Source organism: Chlorocebus sabaeus, chromosome 1 (genome assembly GCF_047675955.1).
Source record: "Chlorocebus sabaeus isolate Y175 chromosome 1, mChlSab1.0.hap1, whole genome shotgun sequence".
In the NCBI taxonomy this organism is placed as follows: domain Eukaryota; kingdom Metazoa; phylum Chordata; class Mammalia; order Primates; family Cercopithecidae; genus Chlorocebus; species Chlorocebus sabaeus.
In genome coordinates, this window is record NC_132904.1 from 6,003,104 (window position 1) to 6,015,265 (window position 12,162).

Sequence of the window (12,162 nt, forward strand, 5' to 3'; positions counted from 1 at the left end):
AACCACATTCATAAAGAAATAGGTTAAAAAAAAAACAACGAAGTGCATAAATGCATATAACAGCCAGCATGGTGGCTCAAGCTTGAAATTCCAGAGCTTTGGGAGGTTCTGACAGGTGGAATGCTTAAGGCCAGTTCAAGACCAGCCTGGGCAACATAGTGAGATCCCACCCCTACAAAAAAAATTTTTTTTAATTAGCTGGACTTTGGAGTACGCACCTATAGTCCTAGCTACTCAGGAGGCTAAGGCAGGAGAGTCGCTTAAAGCCCAGGAATTTGAGGTTACAGAGAGCTATGATCATGCCACTGCACTCCAGCCTGGGTGACAAAGCAAGATCTTGTCTCACTCATTCATTCGTACATACATTAAAATGCATATAACTACGGTTGGTAATTGTATGCACTGAGCTTTATAACTGCAGTCATCTAAAATACCGTGATAGACAACCTATGTCTTTTGATGAGATCTACAAAAAACCACGATGGATCAACATCACATATGCAGTTGCTCAGAGAGCCAAGATCTTGAATTTTGTCTTTCACAAATGCGGATACACAAAAAGGACATCTCTTCATTTACTGAGGAAGTTTCAACAGTTTTACACATATGTACAATGCTTACACACAAAGTTAACATGGAGTCAAATGTGCAAAAAATGCATAAAACAAAAAGAATATATACCACTTACACCCCTAGTATTGAATATGATGTGAAGACTAAATACATAGCATAGCAAACTGGCGCTACGTGTGAATGGGCAGAAGTCTTATAGGACTGAATAATTTGGCAGAAGAGATTTCTTGCAGTTTTTGTCTGTTTTCAGATCTACGTCTATGATCTTCAAAACACTCGTTACACTTGTATTTGAAGAGTGGTTGTGGTCTTCAAACTCTGTAAGTACATGCTGTCTGTTTCAAAGTCTGTTGTGTCCAGCTGTTGCAATTAAGCAATTTTCTGCTTTCATAGCCCCAATAATAATTAACTTTAACATTTTCATCTTTCACCATTAAGTAGCCTCATACACTTATCACAGCCTTTTTGCAAGGGAACAATTTCACAGATCTGTTCCACTGTGTTTTAAGAAACACAGTAAGAAGGAATATTTGACTTCCCCAATACCAGATTTGTATTAAGCTTCTTCAGCAAGACAGAACTGATAAGATATGTATACAGATACACGAGAGGGGATTTATGCGGGGAATGAGCTCATGCGATTATGGTGCTGTGAAGTGTCACGACAGGCAAGCTGAAGACCCCGGGATGCCGGTGACAAGGCTCAATCCAAATAGCCTGAGAACCAGGGACACCAGTGATCTCTAGCTCTGAGTCCACAAAAGCCTCAGGACCCAAAGGGACTGCTGGTGTACATCCTGGAGTCCAAAGGCTGGCAACCCTGGATTTCTCACGTCCAAGGCAGCAGAAGAGTCTGTCTGGGCCCTGGTTGATTGGATGGTGCCCGCCAACACTGAGGGCAGATCTTCCCCGCAGCCCACTCAGACTCACGCATTAGTGAATGAGGTATTATCAATTATAAAATAGGGAATAATAACTAGTAACAGGAATGGAAAAGCACTTGTACAATGCCAGCACAAAAGGTTTGTAAGGGCAGACATTCATACCTGACATTTTGTGATTAAGCAAGTGCATTTAGATGCTGTTTTGAGAATCTTTCCATCTCCTCTGGAAATACTCTCACAGACACAGCCAAAACCTAATGTTTCACCAGGCTTCTAGGTATTCCTTAGTTAAGGTGTCATCTAAAACTGAGTCCACAAGTCCACCTATTGTCAACTTGGCACCCACACACATCTCCTTAAACCATACTTAATTCACGAATAAAGACAATAACAAGGTAATAGTTCCATCTAACGTGATGCAACTATCCTATGTACAACAAAAAACATACTAATCCCTTCCCTAGTAATTGGCTTTCAGGGTTTCAACACCCAGGATTTTAATCTTTTGTGATTTTCAGAATTTTAGAGATTATGATCTTTAAGGATTTTGATCTTCAGGGATTCTGATCTTTAGGTATTCCAACATTTGGGATTATGGTGCTCCAGACTGTGTCATCTGGTATGATGACTGGCACCACATGTGAGAAGAGATGGTGTCTATAAACCAGAAAGAGGCCACTCACTAGAAACCAAATTAGCAAGAAGTTTGATTTTGAACTTCTAGCTTACAGAACATGAGAAAATAAATTTCTGTTGTTTAAGCCACCCAGCCTATGATATTTTGTTATGGCAATCCTGAGCAGACCAAAATAGAAGGAAAAATTTTCCCAACCCAAAAGCATATACCCAGTTAACCTATACCAATCAGGAGTACACAGAAAGATACACAGTCTCAAAAGATCTACCTCCTATACACCTTTCTCACTAAAAACTACTGGCAACTATGCTCCACTAAAACCAGTGAGAGCAACAAGGTAACACAGAACACAGGAAGAGGAGATCCAGTGGGGAGAAAAGAGGCAAAAAGAACCCCAAAGGTCGCAGAATGGGAGGGCCAGCAGTCCAAACTAGAAAGATTCCTTCAAAAGGATAAAGCTCAGGGAAGATCTGAACATGTAACTGGCTAAAAGTCTGAGGCTAAATTAGTGATAAGTACATTTAAACACACACACACACACACACACACACACACACACACACGGCTGGGCGCAGTGTCTCACACCTGTAATCCCAGCACTTTAGGAGGCTGAGGCAGGTGGATCACCTGAAGTCAAGAGTTCAAGACCAGCCTGGCAAACATGGCAAAACCCCGTCTCTACTAAAATTCAAAAAGTAGCCAGGTATGGTGGCACATGCCTATAATCCCAGCTACTCAGGAAGCTGAGGCAGGGGAACCACTTGAACCCGGGAGGCAGAGGTTGCCAGGAGCTGAGACTGCCGACACTGCACTCCAGCCTGGGCATCAGAGTGAGACTCCAACTCAAAACACACACACACACACACACAGAGAGAGAGAGAGAGAGAGAGAGAAACACAGTAACACATTTCCAGAGGAAACCAAAAGTTGTTTAGGAAAGGAAAGCATTTGTAATTTACCACTTAACAGCTATAAATAGTATACATGGGCCGGGTGCAATGGCTCATGCCTGTAATCCCAGCACTTTGGGAGGCCAAGTCAGGCGGATTACAAAGTCAGGAATTTGAGACCAGACTGACCAACATGGTGAAACCCCATCTCTACTAAAAACACAAAAATTAGCCGGACGTGGTGGCACATGCCTTAATCCCAGCTACTCAGGAGGCTGAAGCAGGAGAATTGCTTGAACCCAGGAGGCAGAGGTTGCTGTGAGCTGAGATCGCACCATGACACTCCAGCCTGGGCGACAGAGCAAGGCTCCGCCTCAAAAAAACAAAAAAGTATACATGGTCGTAATGTAGTATATACATGGTTGTAATGAAAAAACTAAATAGTGATTTAACCAAAATGTTAACAAACCTCTACTGGGTGGATAGGGAGGACAGAAAATGGCAATGAAGGTGCAATAAAGGAAAGAAGTGAGAGCCAATCCTTATATTCCATGTCAGAAAATCAATAGATACTGCTTAGAACTAAAAAAAAATCCGCAAGTATACACACAAGTATGAAGTCTTCAAATATAATCTTCAGACATATGGAAGTAAATATATATTTTTAACTGGTTAAAACAGCCCAAAGTATTACACTATCTTCAGGAAAGGGAAAAAAGAGAGTGGGATACTTAAGGACTCCTGTTTGTCTTACCCAATCTCCTAGAATAGTTGACTCCAAAATATGGACATATAAAACTTTAGCTTAAAGAAAACTTAGAAGTTTTTAAGAAAAAATGCTGGGGCTCATGCCTGTAATCACACTTTGAGAGACTAAGGCAGGAGGATCACCTGAGCCCAGGAGTTTGAGACCAGCCTGGGTAACATGGCAAGACCCCATTCTCTACAAAAATTTTAAAAATCAGCCAAGCATGGTAGCGCACACCTGTGGTCCCAGCTACTCGAGAGGCTGAGGCAGAAAGATCACTTGAGCCCAGGAGGTCAAGGCTACGGTGAACTGTGTTGCGGCACAGCACTCCAGCGTGGGCTACCTAACAAAATCCTGTCTCAAAAAAAAACAAAAAAAACCCAAGAAGAATGTTGGACTGGGAAGAAGTATTAAATGTTGAGAGACCACAGAGCTGTAATATCAGTTCACACAGGTAATGAGAAGCTAAGACAAATCACTTAACCTGAGTATCCATTTCTTCATCTATAAAATAAAATAGGCCAGGTATAGTAGTGGCTCATGCCTGTAATTCCAGCACTTTGGGAGGCCAAGGTGGGCCAATCGCTTGAGCTCAGGAGTTAGAGGACACCCTGAGCAACATGGTGAGACCCCACCTCTACAAAACTTACCGGGAAAAAAAAAAAAAAAAGGCCGGGCACAGTGGCTCGCCTAAGGTCAATAGTTTGAGACCAGCCTGGCCAAGAAGGTGAAACCCCGTCTCTACTTAAAAAAAAAAAAAAAAAAATTAGCCAGGTGTGGTGGCAGGGGCCTGTAATCCCAGCTACTCAGGAGGCAGAGGCAGGAGAATTGCTTGAACCCAGCAGGCAGGGGTTGCAGTGGGCTGAGATTGTGCCATTACACTCCAAACTGGGCAACAAGAGCAAAACTCCGTCTCAAAAACAAAACAAAACAAAACAAAACAAAAACAAAAATTAGCCAGATGCAGTGGCTTGTGTCTAGTTCCAGCTACTCAGGCAGCAGAGGTTTCAATGAGCCAAGACTGCCCCATAGCACTCCAGTCTGGGTGACAGGAGTGAAGCCCTGTCTCAAAAATAAAAATAAGAGAGTTGGAATAAATTAACTCTAAATTTTCTTGTTGCTTCAACAATGTATGACTCTAATATAAAAATAAAGCTTTAAACATGGTACCAGTGGCTACAGAAAAAATTAAGCAGGACTTGGTTAAAAAAAAAAAAAAAACAGAGAAGCAAAATAAAAAACTAAAATCTGCTTTAAGCCCTGTGGGACTGAGAAGGTATTGATGGTGAAGGAGAAGTTAGACAAGCATGGTAGAAAAAATCAAGATCCAAGGTTTCCTATTCTCACAGGGAAAGAATTTAACTGACAGTATCCAGACATACTATGGCACAAGACCATTAAAAAAAGCCAAGCCACAAAGAGATGCTTTGAAAGTTAAACATAAACAGATGAGGGTGGAATCCATGAGGATGATGAAAGGTGCTCCCTAAAGAACACTAAAGCTGAAAAGGGAGGAATTATCCAAGTATTTAATTTCTATTCACATCATAATTAAAGGACCGAGTGAGAAAGGACATGTTTAGAGTAAGGCTATTCCAAAACACTGGGCTCTGCTGCACAGCATCATGGAAGCTAACGAGGAAGACTATGGTTTTAATCATCAATAATATCAGATGTGGTTCAGTAGTTGATAGCATTAGACTATTCTCTTAGAGGAATGAATCCAAAGCCCCTTCTCTCCAAAAAAGAAATCAAGACAGGAAAAGAAAATAGTATACTTTTATTTTTAGCCAATCATTCCTTCAACAGACTGCATTTTTCTCAACAGTCCCACAACCTAACCCTGTCACACAACCTAACCCTGTCACAAGATTTCTCTTCTTTTCAGTACTGCTGACTCTGACGAACACCAATAAAGGGAATGCAAGTGCAACATAATGATAAAAATAACATTTCAAAATGAGGACTGCTTTGGACTAAAACACCAAAACCACAAATTCTCAACTAAACAGCATCTAAGTGAACTTGCTTAATTAATCACAAAATCTGAGAAGAGCAGGAATGAAAACCATCCTTACAAACCTTTTGTGTTGGCATTGTACAAGTGCTTTTCCATCCTATTATTATCATCCTCCCTGTTTTACAGTCGAGGAAAATAAAGGAATTATCATCATCTTCCCTGTTTCACAGTCGAGGAAAATAAAGAATTTACCCCAAATCACTCTTATATGGACACTAAATTTATTTAAAAACGAAAAGCCGGCCAGACGCGGTGGCTCACGTCTGTAATCCCAGCACTGTGGGAGGCTGAGGTGGGGGGATCACGAGGTCAGGAATTCGAGACCAGTCTGGCCAACGTGGTGAAATCCCATCTCTACTGAAAATACAAAAATTAGCCGGGCGTGGTGGCAGGCGCCTGTAATCCCAGCTACTTGGGAGGCTGAGGCAAGAGAACTCCTTGAACCCGGGAGGCGGAGGTTGCAGTGAGCTGAGATAGCGCCACTGCACTCCACCCTGGGCAACGAGAGCATGACTCCATCTCAAAAAAACAAACAAAAAAAAGTCAAAAAACTCACTTTGGGTGGGCTGGGGGGGAGAGCAGCAGTAATCTGCTCCCTATCCTCTCAAATTTTTTTTTTTTACACATGAGGTCTTGCTATGTTGCCCAGGCTGGTCTCAAACACTTAGGCTCAAGCAATCCTCCCACCTCAGCCTCCCAAAGTGATAGGATTACAGGTGTGAGCCACCTCACTCAGCCTCATATAAATTTCTAATATAAATACCATGATATTCTTGATGTAAACTCACAAGAGGAAACCATAGCTATTGCATAACATGCAAGAAAGCATTTCCTCCTGAAAGCATGTATCATACACAACTAAAGATGCACTCTCGGCCGGGCGCGGTGACTCAAGCCTGTAATCCCAGCACTTTGGGAGGCCGAGAAGGGCAGATCACGAGGTCAGGAGATCGAGACCATCCTGGCTAACAGGGTGAAACCCCGTCTCTACTCAAAAGAATACAAAAAACTAGCCGGGCGAGGTGGCGGGCGCCTGTAGTCCCAGCTACTCGGGAGGCTGAGGCAGGAGAATGGCATGAACCCGGGAGGCGGAGCTTGCAGTGAGCTGAGATCCGGCCACTGCACTCCAGCCTGGGCAACAGAGTGAGACACCGTCTCAAAAAACAAAAACAAAAACAAAAACAAACAAAAAAAAAAAGGTGCACTCTCCATTAGACACACAGGTGGTATCACAAAGCTTGGACACACAAAAGCAAAGAACTCTACTTTTTAACCGGCATCAGGAAGTCCCAAGACAGGCCACCTCAGAATGCCCTCCTAATGCAGATCTCAACAATCCCATTGCTGCAAGTACCCTCACACATTTTCTAAAACACCCAAATTTGAAGAGATGGAAGGTAATGAGATGGGAAGACAATTCATCTCTACGAGGATTTGTTCACCATTTTTACCTTCAATGCACAGCACACTGCAAATTTAAAAATCATCCACAAAATTTTAAATACAAAAACCATCCAAAATAACTGCACAAATGCCCATAATCAGGAAACAACCAACTTACATGACTATTGATAAATAACCTAATTCCCATGAATTCAGAGGCATCTTCCAACAAAAATCTATATATAGGCAACTCGATCAGTCAATTTCAGAAAGACCAACCATTTTAATGCAGGCCGAGGTAGGAGTACCAAGGCTTCTAAGCCATTAATCAATAATCACCATACCAAAAAAAAAAGAAAAAAAAAGCAAAAAGACTACTGTGTAAAGTACAAAACACCCAAGGTAAATCCATACTATCACCTTCTAAAAGCAAAATCATGTATGTAAAGTACTTGAAGTAAACACCTTGGCACCTAATTGGATTACATTATTGTCTGGCTATGCACCCTAATGGACACTCAAATCACTGTAGGTACACATGAAGCCAACACAATCTAAGCTGCTATTAAAATACAACCAAGTCATAAATTAGTACATCGACATCTGAAGTAGGGCCCAAAGAACTATCTCTGCCTATCGTAACAACAGTGGGCAAGGAAGCACAGCAAAGGTACAAATGACTACATGATCCCAATCACCAAGCTGTATTTAGTGGGCTCAGCCAAGGTACACAATCAACCTTCATTTGATGTAAAAGCTGAAACTTCCATAATCCATAGTACAAAGGTAAAAAACACCAAAACTTCTTATATGGAATCTTGGCAATCAAGTGGTTACTATCTGAGATAAGCGTACAAAGACTGCTGGAAGGTGAGAGGAATGGGGAAGATGATGGTCAGGGGAGACAAAGCCTTAATTACGAGGAAAAAAGGGTTTTTTCTTTGAGATATAGTGCATAGCATGATGAATGTAGTAAATACTCATCCCACTGCGCATTTCAAAATCACAAAGAGAATTTCCAATTTTCTCCCCACAAAAAAGTATTTGTGGTGATGAATATTAATTAACTTGATTTGATTATTCTACATTATATACATGAATCATGACATCACTTTGTACCCTATAAATAATAGCTATAATTTATCAATTTACGGTTAGGAAATTTTTTTTTTTAAGTATAAAGGGCTGGGTGTAGTGGTTCATGCCCACAATCCCAACACCTTACCTTGGGGGCTGAAGCAGGAGGATCACTTGAGGCCAGGAGTTAGAGACCAGCCTGTGCAAAATAGCAAGACCCCGTCTCTATCAAAAATATAAAAATTAGCCAGGTGTGGTGGTGCACACCTACAGTCCCAGCTATTCAGGAGGCAGAGGTAAGAAAACTGCTTGAGCCCAGGAGAACTTGAGCCTAAGGTTGGGATTTTTATTAGGTTGGTGCAAAAGTAATTGTGGTTTTTGCAATTAAAAGTAATGGCAAAATCCACAATTACTTTTGCACCAACTTAATAAACTGGTAAAACAAGATACCTACAACACGGGGGGAAAAAACAATCTCATACAGGTTCTTATCAGTGTCCAAAAATAAAGAAAAAAAAGGATAAAACATGAATGAAGAAAAGGCTCAGGCCAGGACTAGTTGTAGCACTATCCCAAGCTCCAAGAGTTTTTTTGAGATGGAGTCTCACTCTGTTGCCCAGGCTGGAGTGCAGTAGCCAGATCTCAGCTCACTGCACGCTCCGCGTCCTGGGTTTACGCCATTCTCCTGCCTCAGCCTCCCGAGTACAGGTGCCCGCCACCTCGCCCGGCTAGTTTTTTGTATTTTTTTTTTAGTAGAGACGGGGTTTCACCATGTTAGCCAGGATGGTCTCGATCTCCTGACCTCGTGATCCACCCGTTTCAGCCTCCCAAAGTACTATGATTACAGGCTTGAGCCACCGCACCCGGCCCTTTACTCCCAGTTTTAAACCTAAACCTTCCAATGTGTAGCTGGCAATTCTAGTCATACTCACATGCCTTGGTCTCCACCGCTAACATTTCTAAAAACAAGATTAACAAGAAAGGGAAACACTCTACAGCTGAGCGGTCCAATGCCACAGCCACACGCAGTTACTAAGCACCTGTAGCTGGGCGGTCCAATGCCACAGCCACACACAGTTACTAAGCACCTGAAACGTGGCTAGTACAGGCAAAGGAGCTGGTTTTCTGTTGTTGTTCCACCCCACTACCCCGGGAGTTGAATTTTAAAATAATTTCAACTACTTATATTAGGTTGGTGAAAAGTAATCATGGTTTTTACCATTACTTTTTAATTGCACAAACTGCAATTACTTTTGCACCAACCTAATACAACGTTCTACTAGATAGCACTGCTCTGACTCACGTTAAAACTAAGCACACATACCAAGATCCTCTCTCTCTAAATAAATAAATAAAAATAATTCAATTAAAAAAATCTAAACACAGAATAAATGTTTATGGTCTGTAATCTTGGATGAATAAATTTCCATCTTCTAGGTCTTAACTTTCTCAACCAAAAAATGTAGAAGAGTTCAACTCGATTGTGTCCATGATTCTAAATGAACTAGTGCAGTATATAAATTAATATTCTTCATTCAAATAGTAATGTAATTAAAGCCACATACCCCTTAAAATTATGGGAGGTACCTCAAACTGAGGACACAAGGGTATTATATGACCCCTCCATATGGCCGAGGACGTTCTGTCACTATTTGAGCAAGTCACCACATCTCTCTGAGCTTGTTTTCTTTTTTTTTTTTTTTTTGAGGCGGAGTCTCGCTCTGTCGCCCAGGCTGGAGTGCAGTGGCCGGATCTCAGCTCACTGCAAGCTCCGCCTCCCGGGTTCACGCCATTCTCCTGCCTCAGCCTCCCGAGTAGCTGGGACTACAGGCGCTCGCCACCGCGCCCAGCTAGTTTTTTGTATTTTTTTAGTAGAGACGGGGTTTCACCGGGTTAGCCAGGATGGTCTCGATCTCCTGACCTTGTGATCCACCCGTCTCGGCCTCCCAAAGTGCTGGGATTACAGGCTTGAGCCACCGCGCCCGGCCTTGAGCTTGTTTTCTTATCTGCAAATGAGAGGTTTAGACTAAATGATTACTTAAGACACTTCAAATCCTAAAATTCTTCATTCCTTTAGATCTAAGAAGACATAGAAAAGAACAAATAAAACAAGTGAAACCAAGATACTCAAAGAAATAAAGAAAAACAAATATAAATACCAGTGTAAACTCTTAAGAAATGAAGTAAATGGAAGTCAGACCCCAGTGACAGAGGATGTAAACTGTACAGTGCCAGTGTGCTCTGCTAGGATGCTGATTTGGTCTACTAGCATGTGCCTAGTTTTTCATTTTTGCTTTAGTGCACATGTAAAAACACGCTGCTATCTCCAAAGAAGGCCAAACTGCAAAAAGTTCTATATAGCCACGTGCATGTAGCTGGGGTGAGAACACACAGCTCACAAAGGTTTGGACTGTTCTTTCCCCCAACAAAAACTTGACCAAGAAAATCTTCCCACACTAGACAGCTGAAGTAGAATCCCCATTTGCTGCTTTCAGGGCTCTCAAATTGCATCAGGAGCTTGCTTCCTTTGTCCGTGAGCCAAACGGGATGCTCTCTTGACAAGAGGTACAATTACTTTTAGCTGCAATAAGGTAAACTGAAGTGTGCATTCATCCATAAAGATATTGTAAGATACCCTTTCCTGTGGTGTATAGTCTAGTACATATATGAAATAGGAAAGAATCCACTCAAAAGAATCCTAACAGGTATCTGGAGAAGGGAATATAGCCTACTGACTTAAGTGAAACGCGAAAAAGTAGAGGGTCAGGGCAGAACAAGCTCTACACAGCTCTTTTCAAAGGCACCTTTCTATATACGTTGTGTGGCCTATACCAGACCCACCTGTATGTTTCTCAATCTTGACAAATTTTAACGAAAAAAAAAGTAACTCTCAAAGAACCTGACTTACAGCATAGTAAGAAAAAAAAAATGTATACTTTCTTCAGGAATATAATGCTTTACCTGGTATAGACGTTCCTTTGTTTTACTGCTGATTTAACCAGGCCACCACTAATGACCATTTAGTTTTCACTTTCTGCTATTACAAAAATATGCCAGCATTTCCAGAAGTGGATCTGCTGGATGAAAGAATGTGCGCTTCTAATTAGTACATGGCCAAGTGGCTCTCCACGGAGGTCAGGTATATCCATATTCCCCCAGTGATAGGTGAAAGCCTGTTTCCACACACCTGGTCAACAATGCATTTGCTTTTCTCTTGAGTGAGGTTCAGTACTGTTCATATATTTAAGAACCATTTATACTTTACTTTTCTGCCAACTGTCTGTTTATATACTTTGTCTACTTTTCTACTGGGTTGGTCTTCTCAATGATTTGTAGGGGTTATTTAAAAAAAAGAAAAAGAGTCCTTTGTCTGATACCATTCCCTCTTCACCTCATTCCAATCTGCAATCTCTCTACCACTCAGTTCAAACTGCTCTTTCAAGTCACTGACAACCTCCAGATGGGGCTAAATCCAAATGAAACTCTTCTGTCCTCACTTACACCTCACTCTCAGCAGCATGCAAGGCAGTCCCCCAGAAGACTCTCCTCATTAGAACATTCTCCTCGCGTGGCTTCTCTGATGTCACACACTCGTTTTCTCACTGGCCATTTCTCAGTCTCCCTAGTTGGAGGGCTGCTCCTCTCCTTCCTTCCTTCCTTCTTCTGTCCCACTGATAACACAGAGGCTCCCACAGAGGTGAGGCTGTGGACCTAGCACACTTTCCTGAGTGCACCACATTTGCTCGAAGTAAATTCACATTTGTTTTATTTGTGCTGTTTCCCCAGCAACTAAAACAAAGCGCTGAGAGATTCAAGACAAGTTCTGTTGAATAAACAAAGCCATTTCCGTGGGTTTTTAAAATATTCCTCTCCAGGCCGGGCCCGGTGGCTCACGTCTGTAATCCCAGCACTTTGGGAGGCTGAGGCAGGCGGATCACAAGGTCATGAGT

General features: G+C 42.0%; 1 protein-coding gene across 24 annotated transcripts in view; it reads right to left on the minus strand.

The window, feature by feature from the left end:
- Nucleotides 1-12,162, minus strand: part of PPP6R3 (protein phosphatase 6 regulatory subunit 3) — a 155,863-nt gene that overhangs the window by 106,060 nt on the left and 37,641 nt on the right. The window lies entirely within an intron of this gene.